The 17,306-nt window shown below is 50.6% G+C and overlaps 1 protein-coding gene and 1 long non-coding RNA gene across 2 annotated transcripts in view; one reads left to right on the top strand and one right to left on the bottom strand.

Moving 5' to 3' along the window:
- The window catches only part of KIAA1671 (KIAA1671 ortholog), a 174,729-nt gene that overhangs the window by 78,619 nt on the left and 78,804 nt on the right, over nt 1-17,306 (bottom strand). The gene's annotated exons all lie outside the window — the stretch shown is intronic.
- Nucleotides 5,422-15,405, top strand: LOC112633120. Its single transcript, XR_003121491.1, has 5 exons — nt 5,422-5,499; nt 5,693-5,929; nt 7,109-7,148; nt 8,017-8,134; nt 14,930-15,405. It is a non-coding gene; the product is annotated as an uncharacterized LOC112633120 (long non-coding RNA).

The raw sequence follows: 17,306 nt of genomic DNA, 5'->3' as shown, positions 1-17,306 counted from the left end.
CTGATTTTTTTTTTTTTTTTTTTTTTTTTTGAGACAAAGTTTCACTCTTGTTGCCCAGGCTGGAGTGCAATGGCGCCATCTCGGCTCACCGCAACCTCCGCCTCCTGGGTTCAAGCAATTCTCCTGCCTCAGCCTCCCGAGTAGCTGGGATTACAGGCATGTGCCACCACACCCAACTAGTTTTGTATTTTTAGTAGAGACGGGGTTTCTCCATGCTGGCCAGGCTGGTCTCAAACTCCTGACCTCAGGTGATCCGCCCGCCTTGGCCTCCCAAAGTGCTGGGATTACAGGCGTGAGCCACCACGCCCGGCTGACTGCTGACATTTTGATTTTGGACTTCTGGACTCCAGAACTGTGAGAGATGAAGTTATGTTACTTTAACCACGTTTGTGGTAATTTGTTACAGAGCCAGAGGACCCCAGTACAGAGACAGTACTGATGGAGATGGGGCTGAAATGGGGCTTCCAAAGGCAAGAGTCCTATACATCCTTTCCTTTCAATTCTCCTCCACTTGCTAAAGCTGTGTGTGTGTGTGTGTGTGTGTGTGTGTGTTTGGTGGGGGGAGATGCTGAGCCCTGCTGAATATTTTAAGCCTCCATTCCAGTCCATAATTAACACAGAAGCAAATACTCCCACTCAGCCTTGGGCTGGAGGACTGAATGCTCAGCTCTGGGGCCGACGTTTAATAGTGAATCCCCAGTGCAGGGCGTGGTCATGCTCCCAGCAAGGCCGACACATGCTGGATGGAGTCCCCACTTCACAGATCCCCAGCTGTGTGGCCCCAGGCCTGTGACTTCCCCTCTCTGTACTTCAGATTTCTCCATTCGCAAAGTATGGTGCTATACCCATAGGGGCAGCTGTGTGGTTCCCGGCAAGTAGGAGAGGCTCAGTGGATGTGGGATCCCTGCCTTCCTCCCCATATTTAAGTCATTGGGAGAATACCCCAGCTACAATTGTTGTGCCCCACACCACATTATATACAGCAGTGTTCTCAAACCTGGATGGGGGCTGGGAGGGGCATTGTGATTCTGCCCCGAAGGGACTTGGCAATGCCTGGAGATATTTTTGGTTGTCACAACTGTGGGATGCTACTGGCTTCTAGTGGGTAGGAACCAGGGAAAAGCTTACAATGCACAGACTCTACCCCTTACCCCCACAGCCATAAAGAATTATGTAGCCCAATATATCATTAGAGCTGAGGCTGAGAAACTCTGATATACAGCAATAGTTTGAGGTTACAGACAGACCCTTGATATTTTAAGGTAGTTCCCTCATTTGCAGCACATATATGACACATTTACATTCTGATGTGTTTTGTTATCAGCCTCACTAGAAGACAGCTCTGTGAAGGCAGGAGTTTTGTCTCTTTCGCTCACAGCTATTTCTCCTGCACCAGGGTTGTGGTAGGTACTCAGTAAATACTGGGGGAGGGGGCCAGGTGTGGTGGCTTACACCTGTAATCCCAGCAGTTTGGGAGGCCGAGGTGGGTGGATCACCTGAGGCCGGAGTTTGAGACCAGCCTGGGCAACACGGTGAAACTCTGTCTCTACTGAAAATACAAAAATTAGCCGGGCGTGGTGGTGGGTGCCTGTAGTCCCAGCTACTCAGAAGGCTGAGGCAGAAGAATTGCTTGAACCGGGGAGGCGGAGGTTGCGGTGAGCCAAAACTACACTACTGCACTCCGGCCCAGGCAACAGAGTACATACATACATGCATACATATATACATACATACATACTGGTGGAGGGGGCAGGGTACAGTGGCTCATGCTTGCAATCCCTGCACTTTGGGAGGCTGAGGTGGGAGGATCACTTGAGGCCAGGAGCTCAAGACCAGCCTGGGCGACAGAGCAGGATCCTGTTGCTACACAGAAGAAAAAAAAATGGCTGGGTGTGGTGGCACAAACCTGTAGTCCCAGCTACTCCAGAGACAAAAGGATGGCTTGAACCCAGGGGATAGAGGCTGTGGTGAGCTAGGATCATGCCACTGCACTCCAGCCCCAGTGACAGGGCAAGACCTTGTCTTCAAAATAAATAAATAAAAATAGGCTGGGCGCAGGGGCTCACGCCTGTAATCCTAGCACTTTAGGAGGCTGAAGCAGGCAGATCACTTGAGGTCAGGAGTTGGAGACCAGCCTGGTCATCATGGTGAAACCCTGTCTCTACCAAAAATACAAAAATTAGCCGGTGTGGTGGTGGGCGCCTGTAATCCCAGCTACTGGCGAGGCTGAGGCAGGAGAATCACTTGAACCTGGGAGGTAGAGGTTGCAGTGAGCCGAGATTCCAGCCTGGGTGACAAACTGAGGTTCTGTCTCTAAATAAATAAATAAATAAATAAAAATACTGGTTGAAAGAAAAAAATGAGTGAATTAATGAAGACACTTAAATTATATATGCACCTGATGCTTAGCATGGAGCCCTGCACACAGTAAATACAAATACAGGTCGATTAGGTTCTTACTCTGCTTCCCTAAGGCACCAGTCTAGCCTTCTAGGAAGGTAGGACTCACGTTACAGTCTGAGCCCCCCTAAAAGGCAACGTGGAAAGAACATTTATTCAGCACCTCCTGCATGCCAGGACTGTGCTGGCTCTTAGTCTACTCTGTCCCATTGAACCACCCACCAGACAAGTCCCGGCTGAATCTCCATGTTTCAGATGAGGGCACTGAGGCTGAAAGAGGTGATTTAAGTTGCCCAGGGTCACTCAGTTTGCACGTGGTGGTGAGTTGAGACTCAGGCCCAAGTCTGTCTGACTCCAAAGCCCTCTTGGGGCGGCACCCCGTGGCCTCAGACACCCCCCCACCTCCCACTTTTATTGCAGTCTTGGCCCCTGTGCCATTGCCATTGTTCCTGGGTTCTGGAATTTTCTGTCTGGCCTCTAACTGGAGTCCACCTTGTCTCCTCGGCTAAACCTGGCGTACCAGGCATGTTTCTCAGGCTCACACGGGACTGCAGCACAAACGTGCCTCTTCCTGCCTTTGTGGCTCAGAGACAAAGCATTTGTTTTCCCTCTTTCCCCCTTTTATCCCTTGGACACAGAGGCAGGCAGGCCATTAGCAAATTACTTCAAGGCTGGCTTTAGAAAACATTTCAGGGCACGCCTTTGAGGGTTGTTTTATGCCTGCAATAGATTCTTCTACACTGCTCTGAGTAAATACAAGCCGGAGGCAGGAACCAGGATGAAATGAATGGATTATTTAGATAAATCACGTACAAGGTCGGAAAGACTAAAATCCTGCCCCCTCCCAGCCCCAGCCACGGATACTGCTGTTGTCCCAAACTCTTAAGTCATTGTCTGTGGCTTTAAAAAGTTTCTTCCCGTAAAATGAATATTTAAGTGAAGTCCCTGAGTAAAAAGGGCGTATGTGGGTTTTCCACCTCATTGAAAATCTTTGAAGGGACGGTTTGAGAGGAAAGGTTTGGTTGCTGCAAGAACTAATTTTTAAGCACCACAAGCTAAGAACAGCCACGCCCACCACGCATTTACCAGCACATCAATGCACGATCATCCCCATTTCACAGAGGAGGAAATCAAGGCACAGAGAGGGAAGGAGTCTGCCCAAGGTCACACAGCTGGGACGCGGCACAGCCAGGACTCAACCCCAGGCAGGGGGTCCCTGGCCTTGCGTTTCGTTGACTTCTCTTCAAGACTGCACGTGTTCCTATCCCAACTCTGCCTTTATCCTGCTCAGGCAGAGTGTCTAGGCAAGCAACAGAGAGAGGGCACTCACAAGTGTGCAGCTACTGTGTGCCTGGCACTGTGCCGGGGGCTTGCTTCAATCTCATACCTAGCACTTGGTTCTCCTCATTGGACACAGGAAGAAACTGTGGCTTAAGAATGGGTCAGGGCTCCTCAGCCAGGAGTCTGATTCAAGCTGTCAAGGCCAAGGCCAGCTGGTGCCTGCCACACAGTAGTGTGCCTACATGGGAAGGAGCCTGAGGCTTGAATGTATTTAGCATGTATTTACACTCTTGGTGGCATCCCAATGCAACAGAGAATGGCTCTGCACCACCCAACTTCATTTATTCAACCACCTGGAGAGGCAGCTGCTCCGGTGGCACCAACCGGTAACACAGGAAGAGGCCTAGGGGATTCAGGCCAATGCCCATGGTCACACCACTCCCCAGGGTGGGGAAAGAGGGATACCAACAGAGCCTGCCTGTCACCAACCCCCTACCCTGAGAGAGAACAGGACTTACAGAGAAACCAACAGAGACAGAGCAAGGCAGAGAGACACATCACAGAGACAGAGATACACACAGAGGGAGACAGAATGAATGAGGGGCCTTCTTTCCCTGTGCCAAGTCACACCTTTCAGAGGTTGGGGAATCTGTCTCGTAAATTTAAGCCCCACTAATTTGTCCAAGGCCACAAAGGAGCCCAGACCCACTGTGAAGGAGACGTCCTGTGAACGAGACACATGTCATGCCCAAGTGCTCGGCTCCTGCCTTGCATTTGCACTTGCCTGCTCCAGCTGCTGTATGGCCTGGGGTGAGTCACCACACCTCTGGGCCAGCAGAGGGGATACTGAGCCCCTGTACCTGGCAGGGCAGCTGTGAGCCCTGCCACCTCGAGTGAAAGGAGGGCCAGCTCAGGGCTCCTCCCTAAATGCTGAGTCCCTTAATGACTACAGCACTCCTGGCTAGGAGGAACCCAGAAAAAGGGGCTGGCTTAGCCCTTCGCCTGTCCTCAGGTGCTCCCACAAACTGGGCCAACACAGTCAGGTGGTAGAAGTCTCCTATGTGAAAATGGCAGGCCCTCTCTTTAGGCTCACGCTTGGTCAGTGATGTGGGCAACCCTGAAGTAATCGGGAGGGTCTGGGGAGAACATCTGCCGGGAGCTGGACTGGAAAGAGCCGTGAATGGGGAGGTCAGAGCCTGGGGTTCCAGACCTGGCTCTGCCACTCGCTCACTTTGCTTCCCCATGGTAGGCACTTTCGCTCTCTGGGCCCAATCCCACCTCTCCAAATCACCATAAGGACCTTATGATTGTTTCTGCACTGTCCCCCAGCAGGACACAGGCCAAGGTTTTCATCATTAGCTGTCATTCCACCCTGCTGTCCCAATCCAAGCCCTCCTGAGTCTGCCTGAGTAAGAAATAAAGGCCTGCCGCCCTGGCCCACTCACATCAAGCCCCAGGTTCACGGCCAGCAGGCAAATTCGCCCACCATCTCGGTCTCCTAAGGCCCTTTCCTCGGCAATTCAACGAAAGCTCGGTAGAACGACAAAAACTACAACTCAGCGTGCACATGACATGGCCACTTGTGCTTCCTGGGAGGGTGAGAGGAGATGAGGCAGGTGCCACTAATCCACCCTAAAAATAGGGGGAAGGATGAGCTTTCGTGTCGGGAGCTGGGGTGTTCACACTTAAACATAAATCAACCGGCAAATTCAGCCAAACTCATGCGCTGGCCCTGTCCACACAGACGTCGAATCCAGCAAAAATTTCCTGACCGACTTCGGGAGAGAGAGGAATTATTGCTACGTGCCTCTTTCCCAGGTACAGGGGACAGGAAGTGCCTGGGCTTTGACTGACAACTATTCTGGGAGCAGTAACTTCCCGGGTTTGATGTCTGAGACCCCCTCCCTGGGAGGACTGGAGGGGAGGAGCTTTCAGTGTTGTTTTAATATTTTTTAAAACATAATAAGCTTACAATATCTGGCGGCTCCGAATCTGTGTGCCTTTTCCTCAGTGAAGAAAATCTCTGTTGGCTGCGAGCAGAGAAGCGGCGGAAGGATTCCCGACTCCGGGAAGCCAGGTGTCGGAAGGAAGAGGTACGCTTGAAGGGGGTCCGGCTGCCCGACTCTGCACTCGTCCGTTCATGGCCCACCGTGGTGGTCACCAAATTGAGGGCTTCCTGGAAGGACCTCCTCACGGTGCCCATCCACTGGGTCATGTGGGTCTGAGCCACTGTGAGTTTATCTCCCAGGTAATCCATGGGGCCAGCCAGGAGGAGAGGGAAGGAGGAGGTTAGGGAGGGCGAGAGCAATTAAAACGCCAGTGTCCTCTCCCCTCTTCTGACTCTTTTGCTCATGGAAGTTCTGGGCTTGCTTGGAGGAAAAAAATTTAAAAACAGCAGCTCTCTTCAGGCAAACCAAGGGTAAGTAAACATCCCCGAGCCAGCAGCCGGCTGCATCCACGGGTGCCGCTCAGAATTAAGAGGCAGCTAAGTGCCAGGCTGCGAGTCCACCCCAGCGGAGTTGTAAAGTCAACACACTGGGCAGTCCAGGTTCCAGTTCCAGGGCTCACCCAGCTGATCGGCGGAGACAAGGAGCTTTGAGGAACAAGCCGGCTGCACTCACTCCAGGGCGTGACGGTCCCCGAAAGGCGGGGGGTGGGGGTGGGTGGAGGGGGCGGCCTTGGGCACCCTTGTCCTCACTTCCCTTCAGGTAGGCAGCCCCCCTGAGGTGCACCCTGGAAGGTTCCGGTGGGCAAGCTGCCGCGCCCTGCTGCCCCCTGCCCGGCTGCCCTCGGCCAGACCCCGCTCACCTGACCCATGCAGGTTTTCTGTCCTTTGGCTGGAGATTCCAAACCTGTCGGCCGGCAGGCGGCTAGCTCACTTCCGGAGGCAGCCACCAGGGCCCCCGGGTCCCCTGGCTGAGCAGCCCGGGATGACATCAGCCCCCGTCTTAACGAGGGGCTTCGCTGCCCAGGAATGCAGGAGGGGCCTCGGGGAGGCGGAGGCGGTGGCGGTGGCCGCCCAGGGAGCTGACGTCCGCCCCCATTTTTTTCTCCCCCAAGTCCCAACTCGCTCACGGTCCCTCGGGGCTGATGGCAACTTCACGTGCTTGCCAGCCTACCCACCCCTGTGCCCTCACCGCAAAAGCGCACCAGGAAATGCGGCTGCACGTGTGTGCATGTGTGTGCACGTGTGTGTGTGTGCCTGTATGTCGGAGATCTGGCAGCCCCGGGGAAGGTTAGCACTGCTGGGAAACGGCTTCTGCCTCTACGGTTACAGGCAGTGTCTTGGGACCTCTGGTCGGCTGTCAGTCTGTCTCCCTCTCGTGGTGTGTTTCTGTTGATTTCCCAACCTCGCTCTCCTCCCTCTCCCTGTGTCTCAACTTCCACTTGCTTGTCTCTAAGCTTCTCTCCTCTCTCTCCTTTTCAGCTGTCTCTCCCTCCCTCTCTGGAAGGCAACACTGGGCCAGGTGAGACAGCCCCTGAGGTCGCCCCAGGAAGGACTGAGGCGGGCTGTATTTCAGTACAGGTGGAGTTGCCATGGCAACCCGGGGCACAGCATCTGCCCCGTCCTGGGCAGCAGGCTCAGCACTAGGAGCAATGGGAATGATTCATGGTTTACATCAGGTCACATGAGCTAGCTGGGTTTTAACCCTTACAGGGCTGGAGTACTAGGCGTAGGGGGTACCACTAGACCTTAACACCCACTGCCCTCGGCCAGGCCCTGCTCATCTGACCCATGCAGGTTTTCTGTCCTCTGCCTGGAGATTCCAAACATGTCAGGGGTTGTAAGAAGGGGGTGGGCAGCAGCTGGATCCTGGAGTCAGGCATACCTGTTAAAGGAGGTTTCTCTTTCCAGCAGGGATCCATGTCCCCCCAACCCCACTACTTTTACAGACAAAGAAATGCAGATTCAGAGACATAGATTCGCTTGCCCAAGGTCACACAGCAAGGATGCTGCCAGGGCATGCACCAGAGCTGCTCCCCACCCCAGGTTTTCCCAGGTCTGACATGGTATCTGGCCCAGAGTCAGGACTCTGTAAATATTTATTCTTCGGACACCAAGTACACGACTGAAACCCAGGTCGCTCAGAATGCATCCTATGTCCTTTCCACCACCACCTCAGTTCAGTTTTGAACAAATATTTGTTTTCTAGACACTGGTCAAAGGGCCTCACTTGAGAAAGTTTATCACAAAGGATTCTCTGGCAATGTGGTCAACAGATCTCTTTCTTCTCCATGTATTCCTAGTCTTTACAGCTATTCATTCTCTTTCTCTCCGTCTCTTCTCTCTTTCTTCTTCTTCTTCTTCTTTTTTTTTTTTTTTTTTGGATACAGGATCTCACTCTATTGCCCAGGCTGGACTGCAGTGGCGTGATCATAGCTCACTGCAGCCTTGGCCTCCCAGGCTCAAGTGATCCTCCCACCTCAGCCTCCTGAGTAGCTGAGACTACAGGTGTGTGTAGTCCCAGCTACATTAGCCCAGCTAATTTTTTTGTGTGTTATTTTTGTAGAGACAGGGTTTCACCATGTTGTCCAGGCTGGTCTCGAACTCCTAGACTCAAGTGATCCACCTGCCTCAGTCTCCCAAAGCATGAGCCACCATATCCAGCCTCATTCATTCTTTCACTCACTGATTTAATAAAGATTCAGAGGGTGCCTACTCTGAGCCAGGCACTGCATAGAGATTAACAACAGAGGGCTCAGAGCCCAGCAGGGGATGACAGTGGTGGCTAATATTTATTAAGAGGAAACTAAATGTCCAACACCATTCTAAGCATTCACAGGAATCAACTAATGAATTTTTTTGCATGAACCCATTTGACAGAGGAGACTGAGCTCCACAGAGGTGAAATCATGTACCAAGGTTATGCCTGATAGGTGTCCTCCAAGATGACCATCAATAATCCTTCCCCCCTTTTATCCATACCCTGGTGTGGTCCCTTCCCACAACGAATCAAGGTTGATCCGTGTGGTTAGCAGAGTAAAGAAGAAGTGATGGGCCGGGCTTGGTGGCTCATGTCTGTAATCCCAGCACTTTGGGAGGCCAAGGCGGGTGGATCACGAGGGTCAGGAGTTCAAGACCAGCCTGGCCAACATGGTGAAACCCCATCTCTACTGAAACTACAAAAATTAGCTGGGCATGGTGGCAGGCACCTGTAATCCCAGTTACCCGGGAGGCTGAGGCAGGAGACTCACTTGAACCCGGGAGGCGGAGTTTGCAGTGAGCTGAGATTGCACTACTGCACTCCAGCCTGGGCGACAGAGTGATGCTCCGTCTCAAAAACAAGAAGAAGAAGTGACAGTGTAGGACTTCTAAAGCTTGGTCATAAAAAGCATCATGGTTTCCACCTTGTTCTCTGAGGTCATGCTGGGGAAAGCCAGTTGCCATGTTGTGAGGCTGCTCAAGCAGTCACACACAGAAACCCACATGGAGAGAATCTGAGGCCGCCAGCCAACAGCTAGCACCACATGCCGGCCGTGTGAGTAAGCCACTATGGAAACAGATGCTCCATCTCTAGTCAAACTCTTAGCTGACTGTAGACTGGCCAATATCTTGGGTACAACCTCACAAGAAACTCTAAGTCACAGTCACTCAGCCACACTGCTCCCAAATTCCTGGCCCATAGAAATCACAGAGATACAAGTGCCCAGAGGCAAGTAGGTACATGGTCCATGAGAAAACTGAAGGTTGAAGGCGAAGGTGGGGTGGGGGGCTCTTGCAGCAGCCTATATACCTCATGTTGATCTATCCAGAAGCATTACCCCACCGTGCAGGTGAGGAAACACAAAGGGCCAGGTCACACTGCCATGAGTGCCTGGCTCTACCCTCCACCACATGCAGCCTCCTAGGTCCCAGGACCTCTGGCATCCAAAGTGGGCCTCCAAAGTTTGCCCATTTTCCCCACACAGATTGCCCATAGTGAGCTCCTACACCAGGAAGTCCTCTTCATGGTCCTGCTCCCTCACCACGCAGGCCCGGGACATCCAGGGTGGAAACAGGAACAGACGAGGGTGGAAACAGGAACAGACCTGAGAAAGAGCTGAGTCCTCCCCCAGGTCCCAGGAAAGTCACATCAGAAATACCTAGAGAGCTGGAATGGCACACAGCTTTTTAACAGACCATCTGGACATCGGGGTGGGAAATCCACTGGGGTCCTCAGGAGGAAAAATGTTAAATCAAAGTAGAAAGTAAAACACCTTTAAAAAGATCATACCCAGTGTTGTCAAGGTTGTGGTGAAACAGACACATATACCCACAGCAGATGGACATTAAAACTGGTATATATTTCCTGTAAGAAATTTAATACTCTAAATCAAAAGTCTTAAAAAATAATGGCTTGTCAGTAAATGACATGCATATTGAAATGTACAGCTGAAATGTACTGATGTCTATACTTTTTTTTTTTTTTTTTTTTTTTTTGAGATAAAGTCTCGCTCTATCGCCCAGCCTGGCATGCAAGTGGCGCAATCTTGGCTCACCGCAACCTCTGCCTCCTGGGTTCAAACAATGCTCCTGCCTCAGCCTCCTGAGTAGCTTGGGATTACAGGCGCCCGCCACCACGCCTGGCTAATTTTTGAATTTTTAGTATTTTTAGTAGAGACAGGGTTTCACCATGTTGCCCAGGCTGGTCTTGAACTCCTAACGTCGTGATCTGCCCACCTCAGCCTCCCAAAGTGCTGGGATTACAGGCATGAGCCACCACGCCCAGCCAATAATTTATTTTGAAATACACACACACAAATGGAGTGCTGGGTGCTGTGGCTCACACCTGTAATCCCAGCTCTTTGGGAGCCTGAGGTGGGAGGATTGTTTGAACCCTGTAGTCCCAGCTACTCTGGAGGCTAATGCAGAAGGATTGCTTCAGCCTGGGTAGTTAAGGTTGCAGGGAGCTGTGATCACACCACTGCACTCCAGTCCGGGCAGCAGAGTGAGATCCTGTCTCAAAAACAAAACAAAACAAAAAAAAGTGCCATGGATGGATGGCTACATTTTAATAAAGCACACATAGCAAAAAAAAAAAAATTTTTTTTTGAGATGCAGTCTCGCTCTGTCATCCAGGCTGGAGTGCAGTGGTGCGATCTCGGCTCGCTGCAAGCTCCGCCTCCTGGGTTCATGCCATTCTCCTGCCTCAGTCTCCCGAGTAGCTGGGACTACAGGCGCCCACCACCACCCTCGGCTAATTTTTTTGTATTTTTAAGTTTCCTGTGAGACACCTGGTCAGGGGGGTGGCGGTTTCACCGTGTTAGCCAGGATGGTCTCAATCTCCCCACCTTGTGATCTGCCCCCGTCGGCCTCCCAAAGTGCTGGGATTACAGGCGTGAGCCACTGTGCCTGGCCACATAGCACACTTCATAGAATCTAGCTGATGGGTGTTTTCCTATGTAATTTTTCTATATGTTTGAACATTTTCATAATAAAAAGGGGAGGGGGGCGCTGTGTCTAACTTTTGACCCTATAGTTAGTGATCCAGTTCCACAAACAGGAATTCCTTTGGAAATAACAATAATAATATACAAACATTTTGCTCTAAGAATGTTTATCACAGTCACATAGATAATGATGAAAAGGTGTAAGAACCTAATTGTTCAAAAAGGGACTTGCTCAGTGTGGGGCAAGCCATGCTGGGCCAGAGGCAAAAGGAAAAAAATAAGTAACACTAATCCTGTTTTTATTTATAGTTCTGGTTCCTTTCTCATCGTAAATTTTTGCATTAATTTTAATTTTTTTAACACAATTAAAATATTATTTATAGTGATCAGTGACTTTTCTTGATGTCCCCCAATTTTGTGACCTCACTTCCCTTATTCTAGACCCACCCCGTCCTTGCTAAATAAGTATAGTGTCATGATTAAGGGTTTGGAGACCTAGCTATAGCTCTTACTAGCTGTATGACGGTGAGAAAGTGATTTGACTTCTCTGGTTTTCAGAGATGAAGTCATTGAACTCATCATTTTCATCGATGCAGCGAGTACCGCCCCTGATTAAGATCCCCTTTTCTAGAAGGTGCACACACACCCTTCAGCTGCCGTGAATGCTGGTTACAAAAGGTTCAGAGCTCCACCCTCCTCTGGAAACTGCCCTTACTGAAGACTATGCCGAGATGCCCACGGCCAATGACTGACCAATACAGAACACAACACCCAGGTCTCCTTGCCTCAAGGCACCACCAACTCAGTGATGCAATTCACACTCTGGGGGTGCCCATGGGACTGGGCTGAGGCTGGGGCTCAGCTGAAACCACATCTGTACTTAGCTTTGTCCCCTGTCCCAGTTGTTGCCCTTTCTTCCTTATGGGTTTCGCTTGAGAGCTTTCCCTCAATGAATCACTGCACCAGAATCCTCATGTCAGTCTCTGCTTCTAGGGAACCTGACCGAAGACCACCACCACCATCACCACCATCACCACTGCTAACTGAGCACTTACTATGTGCCAGGCATTACACTGCATCACCATCAGCTCCTCCCAACAATGAAAGGAGGCTGATACCATTAATATGATTATCACTGCCATTTTACAGATGGAAAAACTGCAGCAGAGAGAAGTGAAATGACCAACCCAAGGTCACACAGCTATTAAGTGGTGGAGTTTGGCACCCCCGACCCCGCCCCGTCTCACACCTGTGACAAGCTATACATCCTGGCCCTCACCAAATCAGTCTGGATGGCGACAAGCGCCCAGAAAAGCAGAGACCAAATGGCAGGTGGGATCATCCAGTTCTGCCTCCTTCCAGAAAGGGGAGAGGGGTGCAGAAGTAAGCTACAAAGCCAGATGCCTGCTTGTTCCCTCCTGGCTTCCTTTAGGTACAGAGCGGTCTGCAAGTGTGACTATAAAAAGCTTCACTTCCTGAAAACTGGGGCAGCGCAAGCATTCTCCCCCAGAGGACTTTTTCTGCAAAGTCTTCTGTTCTCTCCAGGAAACTCTTGGGATGTTTTGGGCATCAAAAAAGAAAGAAAACCATCTCTTTCTTACATAATTAATCCAAAAAATGCTGGAGAAGCTGCTGAGATCCAGGAAGTAAATGGGAATTTCATCTACAATATGAGGCGAGGCACAGAGATCGCCATTTCTAGACAAGCACGTGTGATTTCAGAAATCAGAAAATGGGCTAGGTGTGGTGGCTCATGCCCGTAATCCCAACACTTTGGGAGGCTGAGGCGGGTAGATTCCCTGAGGTCAGGAGTTTGAGACCAGCATGGCTGACAGGGTGAAACCCCATATCTACTAAAAATGTAAAAATTAGCTGGGAGTGGTGGTGGGCACCTGAAATCCTAGCTATTTGGGAGGCTGAGGCAGGAGAATTGCTTGAACCCGGGAGGTGGAGGTTGCAATGAGCTGAGAACACGCCATTGTATTCCAGCCTGGGCAGCAGAGCGAGAGGAAGGGAGGGAAGGAGGGAGGAAAGAAGGGAGGGGGGAAGGGGGAGGGGGAGAAAGAGAGACACACAGAGAGAGAGAGAGAGAGAGAGGAAGAAGAAATCAGAATATGTCATTCATTCATTCATTCATTCAACAAACATTCCCCAGACAGTTACTTTCTGCAAGCTCAGTGTTGGGTTTGAGGGGACCTACAGTCTCTGAAGAGCTCAGTATATCTGATTCTTAGCCATTAAGGGTGGAAGGTGTCCCCAAAGTTCAACTCAAATCTGAGGCTATCCCATTTTCTCCCCAAAGTCTAATACAAACATGTATAATTTCAAGAATCCTTGGTCTGGTGGAAGAAAGAAATAGGAAAAGAAATGAACAATTGCCAAGGGTTCTGATGAACAAGTGAATAACATGCTATGGGAACATAACAGGGAGGGGTGAGCCCCAACCAAGAAATTCAAAGGTTGAAGAAAGAACAGGGAAATGATCACTTATTAAAGACTTAAAATTAAAAGAAGGGTATCTGGGTGGGGTTTTGAAGGATAAATAGGAGTATTCCAAGAGGGCTGAAAGCGAGAACACCATGTGCAAAGGCCAGAAAGTAGGGGCACGTTCAGTCTTGCCCTCAGAGTTCTGGACATGTGGCATCCCTGCCTACCACTGCCTTCCCCTCCTCTTCCGCCTCCAAGACAACCTTCAGCTTTTTCCAGATCTCCCGCAGGAGGTCCCATTTATATGACCCTCCTCACATCCTGCTTCCTAAAAGATTGGACATTCCAGGACTATGCATCCTAGACTAAGAGGTACACTAATATTATATTAATAAAGAAGGTGGGGCTGGGAGCGGTGGCTCACGCCTGTAATCCCAACACTTTGGGGGTCTGAAGTGGGCGGATCGCCTGAGGTCAGGAGTTCAAAACCAGCCTGGCCAACATGGCAAAACCCCATCTCTACTGTGGTGGCAGGTTCCTATAATCCCAGCTACTCAGGAGGCTGAGGCAGGAGAATCGCTTGAACCCAGGAGGCGGAGGTTGCAGTGAGCCAAGATTGCACCACTGCACTCCAGCCTGTGCAACAGAGCGAGACTCCATCTCAAAACAAAACAAACAAAAAAGAAGGTGGTACAGTGGAAATAATAACAACCACTAATGGAGGATTTACTGTATACTAGGAAATAGTTACTCGCACATCTCACCTCATTTAACCCTCAAAACAACCCTTAAGGGTAAGTCCTGTTAGTGATGTTCCCCATTTTGCAGAGAACAATGAGGTTTAAAGAGCCAAAGGACTTGCCCTGGGCTAGGTGCAGCGGCTCACACCTGTAATCCCAGTACTTTGGGAGGCTGGGGCGGGCGGATCACAAGGTCGGAGTTTGAGACCATCCTGGCTAATATGGTGAAACCCTGTCTCTACTAAAAATACAAAAAATTAGCTGGGCGCAGTGGCACATGCCTGTAGTCTCAGCTACCTGGGAGGATGAGGTGGGAGAATCCCTTGAACCTGGGAGGCAGAGGTTGCAGTGAGCCGAGATCGCGCCACTGCACTCCAGCCAGGGTGACAGAGCGAGACGCCTTCTCAAAACAAAAAAAAAAGGGGGGGGGGGCTTGCCCAAGGTCACTGAGCTGGCAAGAGGGCTCTGGGACTTGAATCCAGATCTGTCTGATCCCAAAGCACTTCACCACCTCATTTCTCTACAGTTATCTGGGTGGTTCCCCATGGCCTCTTGTGAGGGTCAGGAAAAGCCTTCAGAAGGGCTTGCCCAGTTGCCAACTGCATTAGTTTCCCTTTCTTGTCAACTGGCCTGGTGACAAATTCCCAGGACTACATGTGGGAAGGGCTGGCTCATGAACTCAGCTTCAACCTACTTTTTTTCTCTTTCAGATGGAGCAACACCGTCAGTCAGAAGGTAGCAGATGGCACAGGGCTTCCGCGTAAGGCCTGCATCACCTGAGTCGTGGTTTTCTCATCTTGTATGAGGCCCACCCGCTTCAAAAGGTTGCGACAAAAAAACAACTGAGATAATTTGTGCCCCTGGCACGTAGTAAACACTCAATAAGGCCGGGCGCAGTGGCTCACACCTGTAATCCCAGCACTTTCGGAGGCTGAGGCGGGTGGATCACTTGAGGCCAGGAGTTCGATACCAGCCTGACCAACACGGCAAAACCTCGTCTCTACTAAAAATACAATAATTAACCAGACATAGTGGTGTGCACCTGTAGTTCCAGCTACTCAGGAGCCTGAGGCAGGAGCATCTCTTGAACCCAGGAGGTGGAGGTTGCAGTGAGCGGAGATCGTACCACTGCACTCCAGCCTGGGTGACAGAACAAGACTCTGTCTCAAAACAACAACAACAACAACAATACTCAATAAATGGTGACCACAAGGGATAACCGTTTTTCTATTATAATTCCTATCATCTTACTGTTCCAATGAATCACAGGACCCTAGACAGTCAGAACCAGGACACCAGCAGGGACCAACCCAGGCCAACCTTCCCACTTAACTAAAGAAACAGGCCCAGACCGAGGGCTGCCCTAAGGCCTCATGGTCCATCTGCAGCAGGCGCCCTCTCTGATATCTCCCAGGAATTGTGCATGATCTGAACTTTGACAGCGTCTGCAACCTCACATATTACCTGTTTCCCCAGCTGCTTTCGACCCTGGATAAACTGGACAGATGTTCACCCTGGAATGTGCCATGCCATCTCTTGTTCAGCCTTTTGCATATGCTGTTCCCTCTGGCTAAGACACCTTTCCACCCCGTCCTCACCTGGCCAGCATCTAGTCCACCACAGCTCACCTTAGATACTCCTGCCTCTGAGACACCTCCCCCGTTTCCTTATGTCCATGGGGGCAGGGGGCACCTCTGGGCTCCCACCCTGCCTATGTAACCCCCACTGAATCACACAGTTTACCTGGCTGTAATTTGGTTTACCCATCAGTCTTCCCCTCTGGGTCCCGAGCCTATGGGCGGCAGGGACGTGTCCTGTCCACCCTTGATACTCAACATCCTCAAGAGGCTCTCATCACACCCACCGTGTGAAATGAAGGAATCACTGAGGCTTGAACCCAAGTCACAGGACTCCAAACATCCCCCTTGGGAGACTTGTTTCCAAGGCAACAGAGAAAGGAATTCAGATAAAAGAAAAAAAAAATAGAAATGACTTGATTTTATAAGTCAATCCCAGATTATTTATAAACCAAGCCCAAGATTATTTCCTTGTGTTAATTTATCACATTCTTCTTCAAATAGTCATTTTAGTGACCTAAGATGTCTTTAATTAACCTTGGGATGAGAAAAAAAAAAAATCATCTGGCAAGGAAATATTTCTAGAAACAGACAGAAACTCATCACCTTTCTTTATCAGTCCCCACCCTCAGCTCAAGTAGAAAGCGGCATTTTCCACGCCGTGGAGAGTCTGCCATGTGGCCCTGCCCGGCATGGCAAAGCCAATCAGTAATTACAGCCCCTCTTCCAAGAGCCAGGCCTCTCATAAGGCTGCAAACCCTGGCCTTCTCTAAAATGGAAAAAGGCAGGCAGCAGGCCCCCACCTAATTCCCCTGCCTGACTTATCTCGCTGGGCCACCCAGTGGTTCTGGGGGCAATCAGCCTCTGGGAAGGAGGAGGGGAGCTCTGCTGGTGTCTTTGGCCACACTGCCTGGGGCTGGACAACAGGCTTCTTTCCACCGCAGTAGCTGAAGTTCCACATGGTTGGCTCAGTTAGCAAAACAAAGCAAGATGTTCTTGGGAAACAGCAAATGAGAACAGGGATGAGGAACACGTGACCTCCCCTAAGAAATGTATTTCTGACCAGTGAGTTTGCTTTACTTGGCTGACCTGTCCCCTAAGCAACACTCTGAGATTTTGAAGGTCTCCATGAGCATCATAAAATATTGAAAAAATGAGAAGGCCTTTCTGGCCTTTCTTTCCTTGCTCCCTCCCTCCTGTCCTGACTTCAACAAGCACTTAATCTTGAGTGCCTCCTATGAACCAGTTACTATAGCAGGGAAGCAAGAGACCCACTCCTGATTCTACGCGACTGTTTTACTTGGGGTTTGTAGTAAGCGTGGTCGCAACTCACAGTAGCTGTCGTTCACCAAGGGACTACTGTGCGCCCTACTGCCTCGCTGACAGGTATAACCCAGGAAGGCTGTAATCTTCAGTGTATGATGGGACAACAAAGGCTCTGGACAATGACATCGCCAGTCCAAGTCATGCATCTGCTATATGCAGAACGGTGACACAACCCACGGCTGGG

Source organism: Theropithecus gelada, chromosome 10, assembly GCF_003255815.1.
Source record: "Theropithecus gelada isolate Dixy chromosome 10, Tgel_1.0, whole genome shotgun sequence".
Taxonomy (NCBI): domain Eukaryota; kingdom Metazoa; phylum Chordata; class Mammalia; order Primates; family Cercopithecidae; genus Theropithecus; species Theropithecus gelada.
The sequence above is the reverse complement of the archived record's forward strand: the minus strand, read 5'-3'. Positions and strand labels throughout refer to the sequence as shown.